Consider the following 19,602-nt stretch of genomic DNA (forward strand, 5'->3'; position numbering starts at 1 on the left):
AATGTAAAGTTAGCAGGCTGGTAGAGCTAACGTTAGTGCTAATGTAATATTAGCAGGCTGGTAGAGCTAACGATAGTGCTAATGTAACGTTAGCAGGCTGGTAGAGCTATTGTTAGTGCTAATGTAAAGTTAGCAGGCTGGTAGAGCTAATGTAATGTTAGCATGCTGGTAGAGCTAACGTTAGTGCTAATGTAAAGTTAGCAGGCTGGTGGGGCTAACGATAGTGCTAATATAAAGTTAGCAGGCTGGTAGAGCTAACGATAGTGCTAATGTAATGTTAGCAGGCTGGTAGAGCTAACAATAATGCTAATGTAATGTTAGCAGGCTGGTAGAGCTAACGTTAGTGCTAATGTAATATTAGCAGGCTGGTAGAGCTAACGATAGTGCTAATGTAATGTTAGCAGGCTGGTAGAGCTAACGATAGTGCTAATGTAACGTTAGCAGGTTGGTAGAGCTAACGATAGTGCTAATGTATAGTTAGCAGGCTGGTAGAGCTAACGTTAGTGCTAATGTAAAGTTAGCAGGCTGGTAGAGCTAACGTTAGTGCTAATGTAATATTAGCAGGCTGGTAGAGCTAACGTTAGTGCTAATGTAATATTAGCAGGCTGGTAGAGCTAACGTTAGTGCTAATGTAATATTAGCAGGCTGGTAGAGCTAACGTTAGTGCTAATGTAACGTAAGCAGGTTGGTAGAGCTAACGATAGTGCTAATGTAACGTTAGCAGGTTGGTAGAGCTAACGATAGTGCTAATGTATAGTTAGCAGGCTGGTAGAGCTAACGTTAGTGCTAATGTAAAGTTAGCAGGCTGGTAGAGCTAACGTTAGTGCTAATGTAATATTAGCAGGCTGGTAGAGCTAACGTTAGTGCTAATGTAACGTAAGCAGGTTGGTAGGGCAGGTTGGACCCACCTGGACTCCATCACTATGTTTATTGCCCCTCCTATATCTTTTCTGTTTCTTTGGTTAGATCCCTGTGTCAGCATTAATGTTGTTGTGTGTTCCTGTCCAGACGCTGTCCTGTCCGGTTCCATGTCCGTTGATAATTAAATGTTCTCTCCCTGTACCTGCTTCTCGTCCCCGGCGTCGATCCTTACAGTTACATGTGATGAGGTTTATGCTACCTACCCTTTAACTTTTAAACTTGATGTTTGGAGAAAAATAACTAAATGATGCCGAGCAGGAGTCAACCCAAGCGGCGGCAAAAAACACTTCGACATTTGGAGAAACGTGGATTAACATCAGAAACTGAAGTGAAATTGGTAAAACCGTGAGAACTTGTTGGTTTCCCAGCCTGGTAAAACCGTGAGAACTTGTCGGTATCCCAGCCTGGTAAAACCGTGAGATCTTGTATGTATCCCAGCCTGGTAAAACCGTGAGAACTTGTTGGTATCCCAGCCTGGTAAAACCGTGAGATCTTGTCGGTATCCCAGCCTGGTAAAACCGTGAGAACTTATTGGTATCTCAGCCTGGTAAAACCGTGAGAACTTGTCGGTATCCCAGCCTGGATATGACATCAGTGCTGCGACATTTTAACTTTTGGTTTGACACCTGACCGCAGCCATGCGGTACAGGGACAGGGCTATGCAGCGTTCAATCTGACATATCCTGTTTATCTTCCCAGCCTTAGTGCTGCTGCCAGTTCAGTTCCTAACTTTCCTCTCAACCTGACACACTGAGCCAGAGAGACAGGACAGGACACGAACAGTACGGTGCACCTCAGCTCTCTGTTTGACCTCTGACCTGTCCTGACCTGTCCTCCTGTCCTGTGTGTGAGTGGGGACCGGCCTGTTGAAGTCTGCTGCGCTCCATCTGATCTGATCTGATCTGAGATTACTGTTCAACTTTCTAACTCACATCACCCCTCGTTACCGGCCCAACTGTCATGCAGCAGTCAGCAAGCAGGCAGCAAGCAGTCAGACCACGTCTCCCCACAGGTGATGCTGGTGAGAACAGACATCTACTGCTGAGGTAAGATAGTCTGCTGTAGGATGGTGGTGACCTCTGACCTGAGATCTCCTCTCCTCCTGCATCAATTGCGTCACTCATTTTGTTTTTATTGATGTTTCTTACAGAGTATACAGGTACTAAAGGAACATTAAATACATTTAATAAAATAAACATGATTTTTACACTTGTCTTGACTGTAGTCGATTCCCCCTAAAAGCTATATTTGGATATTTATTTTGCCTACAGAATCAGTCTCTACACCAAACCAATACAGCACAGTACTACTGCCAGTACAGTACAATACCACCAACTACACCAAACCAATACAGTACAATATCACCACCTACACCAAACCAATACAGTAAAGTACTACTGCCAGTACAGTACAATATCACCACCTACACCAAACCAATACAGTAAAGTACTACAACCACACCAGCCCTGTCTGCCTGTCTGTCTGCCTGTTTACAAATGCCTGTCTGCCTGTTTACCTATGCCTGTCTGCCTGTAAAACATCCGTCGCCGACAGAGATGGCCGCCTCGCTTCGCGTTCCTAGGAAACTATGCAGTATTTCGTTTTTTTAATGTGTTATTTCTTACACTGTTACCCCAGGTAATCTTAGGTTTTATTACATCCAACTATTGGATATAAGATCAACGTCAACTCACCAACATTACGACCAGGAATACGACTTTCCCGAAGCGGATCCTCTGTTTGGACCACCACTCAGGACAATGGATCGGATCCCAGTAGGCGACCCAAAACAACAGCGCCGCAGAAGGGGCAGACGGAGCGGTCTTCTTGTCAGGCTCCGTAGACGGGCACATCGCCCACCGCTCCCGAGTATACTACTCGCCAATGTCCAGTCTCTTGACAACAAGGTAGACGAAATCCCTGCTTTTAATCAGGGCACGGTGACCGGAAACATGACCGAATACAAAGAGTGTAGCTATTCCCTCCGCAAGGCAATCAAACAAGCTAAGCGTCAGTATAGAGACAAAGTAGAGTCGCAATTCAATGGCTCAGACACGAGAGGTATGTGGCAGGGTCTACAGTCAATCACGGACTATAAAAGGAAAACCAGCCCCATCGCGGACCAGGATGTCTTGCTCCCAGACAAATTAAACAACTTCTTTGCTCACTTTGAGGACAATACAGTGCCACTGACATGGCATGCTACCAAAACCTGCGGGCTCTCCTTCACTGCAGCCGACGTGAGTAAAACATTTAAACGTGTTAACCCTCGCAAGGCTGCAGGCCCAGACGGCATCCCCAGCCGCGTCCTCAGAGCATGCGCAGACCAGCTGGCTGGTGTGTTTACGGACATAGTCAATCAATCCTTATCCCAGTCTGTTGTTCCCACATGCTTCAAGAGGGCCACCATTGTTCCTGTTCCCAAGAAAGCTAAGGTAACTGAGCTAAACGACTACCGCCCCGTAGCACTCACTTCCGTCGTCATGAAGTGCTTTGAGAGACTAGTCAAGGACCATATCACCTCCACCCTACCTGATACCCTAGACCCACTACAATTTGCTTACCGCCCCAATAGGTCCACAGACGATGCAATCACAATCACACTGCACACTGCCCTAAGCCATTTGGGCAAGAGGAATACCTATGTAAGAATGCTCTTCATCGACTACGGCTCAGCATTTAACACCATAGTACCCTCAAAACTCGTCATCAAGCTCGAGACCCTGGGTCTCGACCCCGCCCTGTGCAATTGGGTCCTGGACTTTCTGACGTGCCGCCCCAGGTGGTGAGGGTAGGTAACAACATCTCCACCCCGCTGATCCTCAACACTGGGGCCCCACAAGGGTGCATGCTCAGCCCCTTCCTGTACTCCCTGTTCACCCATGACTGTGTGGCCATGCACGCCACCAACTCAATCATTAAGTTTGCAGACAACACTACAGTGTTAGGCTTGATTACCAACAACGACGAGACGGCCTACAGGGAGGAGGTAAGGATCCTCGGAGTATGGTGTCAGGAAAATAACCTCACACTCAACGTCAACAAAACAAAGGAGATGATCGTGGATTTCAGGAAACAGCAGAGGGAGCACCCCTCTATCCACATCGACGGGACAGTAGTGGAGAGGGTAGAAAGTTTTAAGTTCCTCGGCGTACACATCACGGACAAACTGAATTGGTCCACCCACACAGACAGTGTGGTGAAGAAGGCGCAGCAACCTCAGGAGGCTGAAGAAATTTGGCTTGTCACCAAAAACACTCACAAACTTTTACAGATGCACAATCGAGAGCATCCTGTCGGGCTGTATCACCGCCTGGTACGGCAACTGCTCCGCCCACAACCGTAAGGCTCTCCAGAGGGTGGTGCGGTCTGCACAACGCATCACCGGGTGCAAAACACCTGCCCTCCAGGACATCTACAGCACCGGATGTCACAGGAAGGCCAAAAAAGATAATCAAGGACAACAACCACCCAAGCCACTGCCTGTTCACCCCGCTATCATCCAGAAGGCGAGGTCAGTACAGGTGCATCAAAGCAGAGACCGAGAGACTGAAAAACAGCTTCTATCTCAAGGCCATCAGACTGTTAAACACCCAATACTAACATTGAGTGGCTGCTGCCAACATACTGACTCAACTCCAGCCAATTTAATAATGGAAAAATTGATGTAATAAAGGTATCACTAGCCACTTTAAACAATGCCACTTCATATAATGTTTACATACCCTACATTACTCATCTCATATGTATATACTGTACTCTATACCATCTACTGCATCTTGCCTATGCCGTTCTATACCATCACTCATTCATATATTTTCATGTACATATTCTTCATTCCTTCCTTTACACTTGTGTGTATAAGGTAGTAGTTGTGGAATTGTTAGGTTAGATTACTTGTTGGTTATTACTGCATGGTCGGAACTAGAAGCACAAGCATTTCGCTACACTCACATTAACATCTGCTAACCATGTGTATGTGACAAAAAACATTTGATTTGATTTGTTTACCTATGCCTGTCTGCCTGTCTGCCAGTCGGTCTGCCTGTCTGCCAGTCGGTCTGCCTGTCTGCCAGTCGGTCTGCCTCAGTGAGCAGCTAGCATGCCTGGTATGTTGATTACACGTATATTCTATGAATCATCACATGGATGCCTTTCATGAGAGAGGTAGGAGCATGCATTGAATTCTAATCTCACCAAGCAGAACGGGGGGGTCTTGCAGGTCCGGGGTCTAGAGTAAAGACCGCTGAAGAACAAAGTGACCGTTGCATTTTCTTTACCTCCATCATTCCTACATCCCTCCCTCCATCCATCCCTTCCAATGAAGATAAGGAAACTTCATTAAAACAAGCAGCTATTTTCCCTATGCTAATTAAAGTCTCCCTCTTACCGATGGGAGGATGAATTAGTGGAGGGGGAGGGGAGAAAGGGGGAGGATGAATTAGTGGAGGGGGAGGGTGAATTAGTGGAGGAGGGGGAGAAAGGGGGAGGATGAATTAGTGGAGGGGAGAAAGGGGGAGGATGAATTAGGGGAGGGGAGAAAGGGGGGGGATGAATTAGGGGAGGGGGAGGGGAGAAAGGGGGAGGATGAATTAGTGGAGGGGGAGAAAGGGGGAGGATGAATTGGGGGAGGGGAGAAAGGGGGAGGATGAATTAGGGGAGGGGGAGGATAAAGGGGGGAGGATGAATTAGTGGAGGGGGAGAAAAGTGGGAGGATGATTTAGTGGAGGGGAGGAGGGTGAGAAAGGTGCGAGGAGGAAGGGGAAGAGTGATGATGAGAAGTAGAGTGAGGGAGGCTTAGAAGTAGAGGGAGGGAGGTAGGGTGTTAAGTAGAGGGAGGGTGATAAGTAGAGGGAGGGAGGGTGAGAAGTAAAGGGAGGGAGGGAGGGTGATAAGTAGAGGGAGGGTGATAAGTAGAGGGAGGGTGATAAGTAGAGGGAGGGTGATAAGTAGAGGGAGGGTGATAAGTAGAGGGAGGGTGATAAGTAGAGGGAGGGTGAGAAGTAGAGGGAGGGTGAGAAGTAAAGGGAGGGAGGGTGAGAAGTAGAGGGAGGAAGGGAGGGTGTGAAGTAGAGAGAGGGTGATAAGTAGAGGGAGGGAGGGTATGAAGTAGGGTGAGGGAGGATGAGAAGTAGAGGGAGGGAGGAAGGGTGAGAAGTAGAGGGAGGGTATGAAGTAGAGGGAGGGAGGGAGGGTGAGAAGTAAAGGGAGTGTGAGAAGTAAAGGGAGGGAGGGAGGGTGAGAAGTAAAGGGAGGGAGGGAGGGTGAGAAGTAGAGGGAGGGAGGGTATGAAGTAGAGGAGGGGGGTATGAAGTAGAGGGAGGGTGATAAGTAGAGGGAGGGGGTGAGAAGTAGAGGGAGGGAGGGTGATAAGTAGAGGGAGGGTGATAAGTAGAGGGAGGGAGGGTGAGAAGTAAAGGGAGGGAGGGAGGGTGATAAGTAGAGGGAGGGTGATAAGTAGAGGGAGGGTGATAAGTAGAGGGAGGGTGATAAGTAGAGGGAGGGAGGGAGGGAGGGAGGGAGGGAGGGAGGGAGGGAGGGAGGGAGGGAGGGAGGGAGGGAGGGAGGGAGAGAAGTAAAGGGAGGGAGGTTGAGAAGTAAAGGGAGGGAGGGAGGGTGAGAAATAGAGGGAGGGAGGGAGGATGATAAGTAGAGGGATGGAGGGAGGGTGAGAAGTAGAGGGGGGGAGAGTGAGAAGTAGAGGCAGGGGGGTGAGAAATAGAGGGAGGGTGAGAAGTAGAGACAGGAGTGTGAGAAGTAGAGACAGGAGGGTGAGAAGTAGAGACAGGAGGGTGAGAAGTAGAGGCAGGAGGGTGAGAAGTAGAGGCAGGAGGGTGAGAAGTAGAGGCAGGGGTGAGAAGTAGAGGCAGGAGGGTGAGAAGTAGAGGCAGGAGGGTGAGAAGTAGAGACAGGAGGGTGAGAAGTAGAGACAGGAGGGTGAGAAGTAGAGACAGGAGGGTGAGAAGTAGAGGCAGGGGGTGAGAAGTAGAGACAGAAGAAAGAGAAGTAGAGGCAGAGGGTGAGAAGTAGAGGCAGTGGGGGTGAGAAGTAGAGGCAGGAGGGTGAGAAGTAGAGGCAGGGGGTGAGAAGTAAAGGGAGGGAGAGTGAGAAGTAGAGGCAGGAGGGTGAGAAGTAGAGGCAGGAGGGTGAGAAGTAGAGGCAGGGGGTGAGAAGTAGAGGCAGGGGGGGTGAGAAGTAGAGGCAGGGGGGGTGAGAAGTAAAGGCAGGGGGGGTGAGAAGTAGAGGCAGGAGGGTGAGAAGTAGAGGCAGGGGGGTGAGAAGTAGAGGCAGGGAGGGTGAGAAGTAGAGGGAGGGAGAGTGAGAAGTAGAGGCAGGAGGGTGAGAAGTAGAGGCAGGAGGGTGAGAAGTAGAGGGAGGGAGATTGAGAAGTAGAGGCAGGAGATTGAGAAGTAGAGGCAGGGGTGAGAAGTAGAGGCAGGGGGGGTGAGAAGTAGAGGCAGGGGGGGGGTGAGAAGTAAAGGCAGGGGGGGTGAGAAGTAGAGGCAGGAGGGTGAGAAGTAGAGGCAGGGGGGTGAGAAGTAGAGGCAGGGAGGGTGAGAAGTAGAGGGAGGGAGAGTGAGAAGTAGAGGCAGGAGGGTGAGAAGTAGAGGCAGGAGGGTGAGAAGTAGAGGGAGGGAGAGTGAGAAGTAGAGGCAGGAGGGTGAGAAGTAGAGGCAGGAGGGTGAGAAGTAGAGGCAGGGGGTGAAAAGTAAAGGGAGGGAGAGTGAGAAGTAAAGGAAGGGAGAGTGAGAAGTAGAGGCAGGGGGGGTGAGAAGTAGAGGGAGGGGGTGAGAAGTAGAGGCAGGAGGGTGAGAAGTAGAGGCAGGGGGGGTGAGAAGTAAAGGGAGTGAGAGTGAGAAGTAAAGGGAGGGAGAGTGAGAAATAGAGGGAGGGAGGGTGAGAAGTAGAGGCAGGAGGGTGAGAAGTAGAGACAGGAGGGTGAGAAGTAGAGGCAGGGGGGTGAGAAGTAGAGGCAGGAGGGTGAGAAGTAGAGGCAGGAGGGTGAGAAGTAGAGGCAGGGGGGGAGAAGTAAAGGGAGGGAGAGTGAGAAGTAAAGGGAGGGAGAGTGAGAAGTAGAGGCAGGGCGTGAGAAGTAGAGGCAGGGGGTGAGAAGTAGAGGCAGGGGGGTGAGAAGTAAAGGGAGGGAGAGTGAGAAGTAAAGGGAGGGAGAGTGAGAAGTAGAGGCAGGGGGTGAGAAGTAGAGGCAGGGGGGTGAGAAGTAGAGGCAGGAGGGTGAGAAGTAGAGGCAGGAGGGTGAGAAGTAGAGGCAGGGGGGGGGTGAGAATTAGAGGCAGGGAGGGTGAGAAGTAGAGGCAGGGGGTGAGAAGTAGAGGGAGGGAGAGTGAGAAGTAGAGGCAGGATGGTGAGAAGTAGAGGCATGAGGGTGAAAAGTAGAGGGAGGGAGAGTGAGAAGTAGAGGCAGGAGGGTGAGAAGTAGAGGCAGGAGGGTGAGAAGTAGAGGCAGGGGTGAGAAGTAGAGGCAGGGGGGTGAAAAGTAAAGGGAGGGAGAGTGAGAAGTAAAGGGAGGGAGAGTGAGAAGTAGAGGCAGGGGGGGTGAGAAGTAGAGGGAGGGGTTGAGAAGTAGAGGCATGAGGGTGAGAAGTAGAGGCATGAGGGTGAGAAGTAGAGGGAGGGAGAGTGGGAAGTAGAGGCAGGAGGGTGAGAAGCAGAGGCAGGGGGTGAGAAGTAGAGGCAGGGGGGGTGAGAAGTAGAGGCAGGAGGGTGAGAAGTAGAGGCAGGGGGGGTGAGAAGTAAAGGGAGGGAGAGTGAGAAGTAAAGGGAGGGAGAGTGAGAAGTAGAGGCAGGGGGGGTGAGAAGTAGAGGGGGGGTGAGAAGTAGAGGCAGGAGGGTGAGAAGTAGAGGCAGGGGGTGAGAAGTAGAGGCAGGAGGGTGAGAAGTAGAGGCAGGAGGGTGAGAAGTAGAGGCAGGAGGGTGAGAAGTAGAGTCAGGGGGGTGAGAAGTAGAGGCAGGGGTGAGAAATAGAGGGAGGGAGGGTGAGAAGTAGAGGGAGGGAGGGTGAGAAGTAGAGTCAGGGGGGGTGTGCGTGTGTAACAGCAGGTTCCGTAATACATGGCTCTCTGAACCAGCAGGTTCTATAACACAATGCTGAGCACCACTGTAATTACGATCAGATGGGACAGATTTCCCTGCTGCTGCATAGGGCTCTTTTCTATCCCCACAAAAGGGATTTTAGACTGGAGGTAAAAGAGTGGAAATACCTGCTGCTGAGGCCTTACTGGTTGTTGTTTTGTTTCTGAATGGGGTTACTAGTGTCTTTTCAAACCTAATCAAACTTTATTTGCCACATGCGCCGAATACAACAAGTGTACAACTTTTCAGTGAAAAGCTTACTTACAAGCCCTTAACCAACAGTGCAGTTCAAAAAGAAGAAAATATTTACCAAGTAGACTAAAATAAAAAGTAATAATGAAAAGTAACACAATCAAGAATAACAATAACGAGGCTCTGTACAGGGGGCACCGGTACCGAGTCAGTGTTGAGGTAATCTGTACATGTATGTGGGGGCGAACTGACTATGCATAGGTAACAAACAAACAGCGAGTTGCAGCAGTGTACATTGTAAATTGTCCAGTGGAGATTTTTATGAATTCTTCAGCAGTCTTATGGCTTGGGGGTAGAAGCTGTTGAGCAGCCTTTTGGTCCTAGACTTGGCGCTCCGGTACCGCTTGCCGTGCGGTACCAGAGAAAACAGTCTATAACTAGGGTGGCTGGAGAGTCTTTGACAATTTTATGGGCTTTCCTCTGACACCCCCTATTATATTGGTCCTGGATGGAAGGAAGCTTGGCCCCAGTGACCCTCTGTAGCGCCTCACGGTCAGATGCCGAGTGGTTGCTATACCAGGCGGTTATGCAACTGGTCAGGATGCTCTTGATGGTGCAGCTGTAGAACCTTTTTTTTTACCCCCTTTTTTTACCCAATTTCGTGGTATCCAATTGTTAGTAGTTACTGTCTTGTCTCATCGCTACAACTCCCACACGGACTCGGGAGAGGCGAAGGTCGAGAGCCATGCTTCCTCCGAAACACAACCCAACCAAGCAGCACTGCTTCTTAACACAGCGCGAATCCAACCCGGAAGCCAGCCGCACCACTGTGTTGGAGGAAACACCGTACACCTAGCGACCTGGTCAGCGTGAACTGTGCCCGGCCCGCCACAGGAGTTGCTAGTGCACAATGAGACACGGATATTCCTACCGGCCAAACCCTCCCTAACCCGGACGACGCTGGGCCAATTGTGCGCCACCGCATGGGCCTCCTGGTCGCGGCCGGCTGCGACAGAGCCTGGGCTCGAACCCAGAGTCTCTGGTGGCACAGCTAACACTGCGATGCAGTGCCCTAGACCACTGCTCCACCCGGGAGACCCACTGTAGAACCTTTTGAGGATCTGGGGAATCATGCCAAATCTTTTCAGTCTCCTGAGGGGGAAAAGGTTTTGTCGGGCCCTCTTAACGACTGTCTTAGTGTGTTTGGACCATGATAGTTCGTTGGTGATGTGGACACCAAGGAACTTGAAACTCTCGACCCGCTCCACTACAGCCCCGTCGATGTTAATGGGGGGCCTGTTTGGACCGCCTTTTCCTGTAGTCAACAAACAGCTCCTTTGTCTTGCTCACATTAATGGAGAGGTTGTTGTCCTGGCACCACACTGCCAGTTCTTTGACCTCCTCCCTATAGGCCGTCTCATCGTCGTCGGTGATCAGGCCTACCACTGTTGTGTCGTCAGCAAACTTAATGATGGTGTTGGAGTCGTGTTTGGCCATGCAGTCGTGGGTGAACAGGGAGTACAGGAGGGGACTAAGTACTACTAAGTATACACCCCTGAGGAGCCCCAGTGTTAAGGATCAGCGTGGCAGACGTGTTGTTGCCTACTCTTACCACCTGGGGGCGGCCATTCAGGAAGTCCCGGATCCAGTTGCAGAGGGAGGTGTTTAGTCCCAGAGTCCTTAGCTTAGTGATGAGCTTCGTGGGCACTATGGTGTTGAACGCTGAGCTGTAGTCAATGAACAGCATTCTCACATAGGTGTTCCTTTTGTGCAGGTGAGAAAGGGTGGTGTGGAGTGCAATTGAGATTGCGTCATCTTGGTTCTGTTGGGGCGGTATGCCAAATGGAGTGGATCTAGGGTGTCCGGGAGGATGCTGTTGATGTGTGCCATGACCAGCCTTTCAAAGCACTTCATGACTGCTGACGTGAGTGCCACGGGGCGGTAATCATTTAGGCAGGTCACCTTCGCTTCTTTGGGCACAGGGACTATGGTGGTCTGCTTGAAACATGTAGGTATTACAGACTCGGTCAGGGATAGGTTGAAAATGTCAGTGAAGACACTTCACAGTTGGTCCGCGCATGCTTTGAATACATGTCCTGGTAATCCGTCTGGCCCAGCGGCTTTGTGAATGCTGACCTGTTTAAAGGGTTTGTTCACATCGGCTACAGAGAGCATTATCACACAGTCATCCAGAACAGCTGGTGCTCTCGTGCATGCTTCATTGTTGCTTACCTTGAAGCGAGCATAAAAGGCATTTATCTCGTCTGGTAGGCTCCTGTCACTGGGCAGCTCGCGTCTGGGTTTCCCTTTGTAGTCCGTAATAGTTTTTCAAGCCCCGGCACATCCGACGTGCGTCAGAGCCGGTGTAGTAGGATTCAATCTTAATCCTGTTTTGATGCTTTGCTTGTTTGATGGTTTGACTGAGGGCATAGAGGGATTTCTTATAAGCGTCCGGATTAGTCTCCCGCTCCTTGAAAGTGGCAGCTCTAGCCTTTAGCTTGATGCGGATGTTGCCTGTAATCCATGGCTTCTGGTTGGGATATGTACGTACAGTCACTGTGGGGAAGACGTCATCGATGCACTTATTGATGAAGCCGATGACTGAGGTGGTGTATTCCTCAATGCCATTGGATGAATTGCAGGAACATATTCCAGTCTGTGCTAGCAAAACAGTCTTGTAGTGTAGCATCCACGTCATTTGACCACTTCCGTATTGAGCGAGTCACTGGCACTTCCTGCTTTAGTTCTTGCTTGTAAGCCGGAATCAGGAGGATAGAATTGTGGTCAGATTTACCATAATGGAGGGCGAGGGAGAGCTTTGTCCCCGTCTCTGTGTGTGGAGTAAAGGTGGTCTAGAGTTTTTTTTCTCCTTCTGGTTGCACATGTGACATGCTGTTAGAAATGAGGTAAAATGGGTTTTAGTTTCCCTAAATTAAATTCCCCTGCCACTAGGAGAGCCTCCTCTGGGTGAGCATTTTCTTGTTTGCTTATGGCCTTATAGAGTTGGTTGTGAGCGGTCAACCAGCTGATGAGAACTCTCTTGGTAGATAGTGTGGTCTACAGCTTATCATTATGCATAGCCGTCTATTTACCGCCACAGACTGATGCTGGCACTAAGACCGCTCTCAACCAACTCTATAAGTGCCCGCATCAGTCTGTGGCGGTAAATAGACGGCTATGCATAATACAGATGAGAACTCTCTTGATAGATGGTGTGGTCGACAGCTTATTTTAAGGTACTCTACCTCAGGCGAGCAATATTTCGAGACTTCTTTAATATTAGACATCGCGCACCAGCTGTTATTGACAAAAAGACACACACACCCACCCCTCGTCTTACCAGAGGTAGCACCTCTGTTCTGCCTGTGCATGGAAAATCCAGACAGCTCTATATGGTCCGTTTCTTCGTTCAGCCACGTTTTGGTGAAACATAAGATGTTACAGTTTTTAATGTCCCGTTGGTAGGATAATCTTAATAGTAAGTCATCAATTTTATTATCTAACGGTTGCACGTTAGCCAGAAGAATGGAAGGCATTGGGAGTTTACTCACTCGCCTACGGATTCTCAGAAGGATCCCCGATCTGCATCCCCTTTTCCGGCATCTTTTCTTCACGCAAAAGGCGTGGATCTGGGCCTGTTCCAGTGAAAGCAGGATATAATTTTTGTTGGACTCGTTAAAGGAATAAGTTTCTTCCAGTCCGTGGTGAGTAATCGCTTTTCTGATGTCCAGAAGTTATTTTCGGTCATAAGACACGGTAGCAGCTACATTATGTTCACAATAAGTAAAGAAATAAGTTACACAAAATGCAAAAAATAAAATAAACAAAATTGCACAATTGGTTGGAAGAATGTAAACCCGTCAGCCATGTTCTTCGGTGCCATCTTTGAAGATCAGAGAATGCTATCGTCAGGTGTTCTTCCTGGGAATAGCTGCACCTGTGGTTAGAGCGTTGTCCAGTAACCGAAAGGTTGCTGGATTAAATCCCTGAGCTGATAAGGTAAAAATCTGTCGTTCTGCCCCTGAGCAAGGTAGTTAACCCACTGTTCCCTGGGCGCCGAAGACGTGGATGTCGATTATGGCAGCCCCCCCACACCTCTGATTCAGAGGGGTTGGATTAAATTCGGAAGACACGTTTCAGTTGAAAGCATTCAGTTGTACAACTGACTAGGTATCTCCCTTTCCCTTACCTGAGATGGTCGCTGTCCACTGTCATGGTGCTGAACTTCCCTGGTCGCTGTCCCATGTCATGATGCTGAACTTCCCTGGTCGCTGTCCCCTGTCATGATGCTGAACTTCCCTGGTCGCTGTCCCCTGTCATAGTGCTGAACTTCCCTGGTCGCTGTGCTGAACTTCCCTGGTCACTGTCCCCTGTCATAGTGCTGAACTTCCCTGGTCTTTGTCCCCTGTCATGGTGCTGAACTTCCCTGGTCGCTGTCCCCTGTCATGGTGCTGAACTTCCCTGGCCGTTGTCCCCTGTCATAGTGCTGAACTTCCCTGGTCGCTGTCCACTGTCATGGTTCTGAACTTCCCTGGCCGCTGTCCCCTGTCATGGTGCTGAACTTCCCTGGTCGCTGTCCCCTGTCATAGTGCTGAACTTCCCTGGTCGCTGTCCCCTGTCATAGTGCTGAACTTCCTTGGTCGCTGTCCACTGTCATGGTTCTGAACTTCCCTGGCCGCTGTCCCCTGTCATGGTGCTGAACTTCCCTGGTCGCTGTGCTGAACTTCCCTGGTCGCTGTCCACTGTCATGGTTCTGAACTTCCCTGGCCGCTGTCCCCTGTCATGGTGCTGAACTTCCCTGGTCGCTGTGCTGAACTTCCCTGGTTGCTGTCCCTGTCATAGTGCTGAACTTCCCTGGTCGCTGTGCTGAACTTCCCTGGTCGCTGTCTCCTGTCATGGTGCTGAACTTCCCTGGTCGCTGTCCCCTGTCATGGTGCTGAACTTCCCTGGTCGTTGTCCCCTGTCATAGTGCTGAACTTCCCTGGTCGCTGTGCTGAACTTCCCTGGTCGCTGTCCCCTGTCATGGTGCTGAACTTCCCTGGTCGCTGTGCTGAACTTCCCTGGTCGCTGTCCCCTGTCTTAGTGCTGAACTTCCCTGGTCGCTGTCCCCTGTCATAGTGCTGAACTTCCCTGGTCGCTGTCCCCTGTCATGGTGCTGAACTTCCCTGGTCGCTGTCCCCTGTCATGGTGCTGAGCTTCCCTGGTCGCTGTGCTGAACTTCCCTGGTTGCTGTCCCCTGTCATGGTGCTGATCTTCCCTGGTCGCTGTCCCCTGTCATGGTGCTGAACTTCCCTGGTCGCTGTCCCCTGTCATGGTGCTGAGCTTCCCTGGTCGCTGTGCTGAACTTCCCTGGTCACTGTCCCCTGTCATGGTGCTGATCTTCCCTGGTTGCTGTCCCCTGTCATAGTGCTGAACTTCCCTGGCCGCTGTCCCCTGTCATTGTCCGGAACTTCCCTGGTCGCTGTGCTGAACTTCCCTGGTCGCTGTGCTGAACTTCCCTGGTCGCTGTGCTGAACTTCCCTGGTCGCTGTCTCCTGTCATGGTGCTGAACTTCCCTGGTCGCTGTCCCCTGTCATGGTGCTGAACTTCCCTGGTCGTTGTCCCCTGTCATAGTGCTGAACTTCCCTGGTCGCTGTGCTGAACTTCCCTGGTCGCTGTCCCCTGTCATGGTCCTGAACTTCCCTGGTCTCTGTGCTGAACTTCCCTGGTCGCTGTCCCCTGTCATGGTGCTGAACTTCCCTGGTCACTGTCCCCTGTCATGGTGCTGAACTTCCCTGGTCGCTGTCCCCTGTCATAGTGCTGAACTTCCCTGGTCGCTGTCCCCTGTCATGGTGCTGAACTTCCCTGGTCGCTGTCCGCTGCCATGGTGCTGATCTTCCCTGGTCGCTGTCCCCTGTCATGGTGCTGAACTTCCCTGGTCGCTGTGCTGAACTTCCCTGGTCGCTGTGCTGAACTTCCCTGGTCGCTGTGCTGAACTTCCCTGGTTTCTGTCCCCTGTCATGGTGCTGAACTTCCCTGGTTGCTGTCCCCTGTCATGGTGCTGAACTTCCCTGGTTGCTGTCCCCTGTCATGGTGCTGAACTTCCCTGGCCGCTGTCCCCTGTCATGGCGCTGAACTTCCCTGGTCGCTGTGCTGAACTTCCCTGGTCGCTGTCCCCTGTCATGGTGCTGATCTTCCCTGGTCGCTGTCCCCTGTCATGGTGCTGAACTTCCCTGGTCGCTGTCCCCTGTCATGGTGCTGAACTTCCCTGGTCGCTGTCCCCTGTCATGGTGCTGAACTTCCCTGGTCGCTGTCCCCTGTCATGGTGCTGAACTTCCCTGGTCGCTGTCCCCTGTCATGGTGCTGAACTTCCCTGGTCGCTGTCCCCTGTCATGGTGCTGAACTTCCCTGGTCGCTGTCCCCTGTCATGGTGCTGAACTTCCCTGCTCGCTGTGCTGAACTTCCCTGGTCGCTGTCCCCTGTCATGGTGCTGAACTTCCTTGGTCGCTGTCCCCTGTCATAGTGCTGAACTTCCTTGGTCGCTGTCCCCTGTCATGGTGCTGAACTTCCCTGGTCGCTGTCCCCTGTCATAGTGCTGAACTTCCTTGGTCGCTGTCCCCTGTCATGGTGCTGAACTTCCCTGGTCGCTGTCCCCTGTCATGGTGCTGAACTTCCCTGGTCGCTGTCCCCTGTCATGGTGCTGAACTTCCCTGCTCGCTGTGCTGAACTTCCCTGGCCGTTGTCCCCTGTCATAGTGCTGAACTTCCTTGGTTGCTGTCCCCTGTCATAGTGCTGAACTTCCCTGCTCGCTGTCCCCTGTCATGGTGCTGATCTTCCCTGGTCGCTGTCCCCTGTCATGGTGCTGATCTTCCCTGGTCGCTGTCTCCTGTCATGGTGCTGATCTTCCCTGGTCGCTGTCTCCTGTCATGGTGCTGATCTTCCCTGGTCGCTGTCCCCTGTCATGGTGCTGATATTCCCTGGTCGCTGTCCCCTGTCATGGTGCTGATCTTCCCTGGTCGCTGTCCACTGTCATGGTGCTGATCTTCCCTGGTCGCTGTCCCCTGTCATGGTGCTGATATTCCCTGGTCGCTGTCCCCTGTCATAGTGCTGATCTTCCCTGGTCGCTGTCTCCTGTCATGGTGCTGATCTTCCCTGGTCGCTGTCCCCTGTCATGGTGCTGATCTTCCCTGGTCGCTGTCCCCTGTCATAGTGCTGATCTTCCCTGGTCGCTGTCTCCTGTCATGGTGCTGATATTCCCTGGTCGCTGTCCCCTGCCATGGTGCTGATCTTCCCTGGTCGCTGTCCCCTGTCATGGTGCTGAACTTCCCATTCTGATTCTGTCACTGTGATTAGTTTGCTTAGTTTAGCATCTGACCTTTTAATCACCTAACAAAGGTATGTAATTGTGTATGTGTGTGTATTACCTCAGTTTATCTTCTCACCATATAAATAATAATCTAAAACACAGAATACTGCTTCAACATTCCCATATTATCAATCTCTATATTACTTTTGTTTCATTTTATTCCTCTCTGTTTTGTCCCAAAAGGAATCATCGAACATATAATTATGTTTTATAATTATGTTTTATAATTGATGTTTTATAATTATGTTTTATGTCAAATCAATAAGTACTTGTTCCCTAGCGGTGTCTCTTTCTGCTCTGGTAATCATGTTCCGCTTCTCACTCACGCACGCTCGCTCGCTCACTCACTCACTCACTCACTCACTCACTCACTCACTCACACAAACACACACACACACACACACACACACACACACACACACACACACACACTCACTCACTCACTCACTCACTCACTCACTCACTCACTCACTCACTCACTCACTCACTCACACACACACACACACACACACACACACACACACACACACACACACACACACACACACACACACACACACACACACACACACACACACACACACACACACACACACACACACACACACCACGGTACCATGTCTGTCTGCAGTAAACTACTGGGGGAAAACATCCCATCTCAGTTAAATGATATGTAATTTATCCAGATATCTCTGAATGTGTAGAGCATTCCAGTATATTTTACTTGTGGAGATCCATTTTGGTTTTGGTTCCCTTAAAATGGCAAACGGCAGCATTGGGAATGAATGAATGAATAAATGAATGAATATATGAATTAATTAATGAATAAAGGAGTGAATAAATAAATGAATGAATGAATAAATAAACGAATAAATGAATTAATAAATTAATACATTAATGAATGAAGAAATACATGAATGAATAAACGAATGAATGAATAAATGAATGAATGACTTATATAAATATTCACCTTATTATTTTCCCAGAAGCCATCCCAGTATATCCACATAAACTGAAGGCAATACGACATAGCCCTTTTAAACTATATAGTACACTACAGTCCATCTAAGCACTGTTATCCTACTAACACTAGGGTGGCCTAACCATTGCTCATTTTGAAACATTCCAGAATGATCCATGTAATTGGCATGAAGCAACAATGTAACCGACTTCGGCAGCAGCCATAGAAGGCTCCATTACAGTTCGACATGGAATCCATCTCCTAATAGACAGGATTCTGACGGATTAGCGTCGCGGCTAATCTCAGTCCCTATGGATTCTTTCTCCTCCCCGGCCCCGTCTGCACCATTGCAATAAAACAGAATATTCATGGATTGTGTTGCAGCTCGCTCTCTCTCTCTCTATCAACCTCAGTCCCCCAGCTGATGGTGACGTAGATGCGCGCGCGTGTGTGTGTGTGTCTGTGTGACTTTAGGTGAAGGGGAGGGGGGGGGGCGATAAAAGAGGCATGCAGGGGCGCGAGGCATTGCTCACTTAAGATTTTCTATTTGAATACAGAATATCATCTTTCGAAAGGACTAAGGCCGAGTGGAAAAGAAAATATTTCATCTAGATTTAAGATGTAAAACAAATAGACAATCTGGAGGTTCCGTTGGTCCGCATGCCAAAATGATGTCGATATATCGTCAAATGGAATATTTGTGTTTGATTTATTTGAGATCGTAACGTTGGATATATCCTCGGTCGGTTATTTCGCAAGACTGGTGTGCCATATTTTCTTTTCTTTTTTAAAGTTGACCAACGGACTGGACAGTAAAAGGAGCCGCATCTATACCGAGACCATCAGAATACATTTTCTGCGCTAACGCAGAGGAGATGGGCAGGAGAGGCGGCGAGCACTGCTGTCGGCTTGCGGGAGAAGAGAAGAGCCGTTTGGGTTTGCATGGATTTGGAGTCTAAGGTCCCCTTCCATCGGTTCAGACCTCAGAATTAACGTCCTCTTCGCCGCTGACAGCTTGACAGTTGGTCTATCTATCTGCCTGGCGGACCGGGCTAACGGTAAAAAGGAAGGGAAGAAAAGAAGAGCGAACCATCACTTCTCCGGTTTGATCGATCGGCCGGAAGCAGAACGGGCTTGGGGACCAGTTTGAGTGTGCGTGAGGAAACCGATATCGACTCTGGGGCATTCTTTCAACGGCAGGCGGCTAGGAGGCTACAGCACGTTTGACTGAGGAGGAGGAGGTGCTGATACAAGCAATATAAACCTTTACAGCTGACCAAATAGATACGTCGGATTCAAAAAGGGTCGATAGGAAAAGAGGCATTTACGCAGTGTCGACTAAAAAAGACACTTCCGGATGCAAATACAGGTAGGTTGTAATGAAATGAATTCGCCTGGGTCTCGTTAGTAGCTAGAACTCAATGATATGCATGCACGGACATTGAAACTATAGGGCTGTGCAAAAACACTGTGCAACTCCCAGGGAGAGACATTGAACATGAAAGGGGATGTGTAATATTGAGTATCGGAGGGACAACTAGCTATGCAATGTGGAAGGCGTAAGAGTACTTAAGATGTCATTTTACTTTCGTTTTTTTTCCTCTACGAATGTGAATGTGTAATGTTATTTCCTATGCCATGTCTCTCCATATCACAGTACATTTTCTTGCACGCAAAAGCAAATCTATATGTGAAAAATCAGACAATAAAGAAACATCTAATCTAACAGTAACCTTTAGATTGTTACCTATAGATTATATGCTACAGTGTTTCTGAGAACCGCTAGATCTGATACCCGAGGCGGTAATAATTGACATGATAATACAGCTTACTGTGTTATGTATGTGCCTATGATCATAATGAATATCCCAAGCCTATAACAAGGGCCAATGATGTGTCTTAAAGCCATGCAGTGGCAGTATAAGGTTCCGCCAGACTAGCTATTCATATGGAGGAGGGGTTCTTCACAGCGTCACAGCAAACATCGCCTGGCAATGCCATATGAGTCAGTCGATCCATGTGCATCAGTAGAGTTGAGGATGAGGACTGTGTGTTTGGATGCGGTGTGCCAGGCCACGCTAGAGGGGGGAAG

General features: G+C 49.8%; 1 protein-coding gene across 2 annotated transcripts in view; it reads left to right on the forward strand.

The window, feature by feature from the left end:
* The first annotated feature begins 18,005 nt into the window (after positions 1–18,005).
* Positions 18,006–19,602, forward strand: part of LOC129813264 (sodium/calcium exchanger 3-like) — a 155,295-nt gene continuing 153,698 nt past the window's right edge. For both annotated transcript variants that reach the window (XM_055865573.1, XM_055865574.1), the window contains exon 1: positions 18,006–18,879. The gene's annotated coding sequence lies outside the window, so the exon portion shown is untranslated. The remainder of the gene's footprint in view (positions 18,880–19,602) is intronic.

Source organism: Salvelinus fontinalis, chromosome 16 (assembly GCF_029448725.1).
Source record: "Salvelinus fontinalis isolate EN_2023a chromosome 16, ASM2944872v1, whole genome shotgun sequence".
Taxonomy (NCBI): domain Eukaryota; kingdom Metazoa; phylum Chordata; class Actinopteri; order Salmoniformes; family Salmonidae; genus Salvelinus; species Salvelinus fontinalis.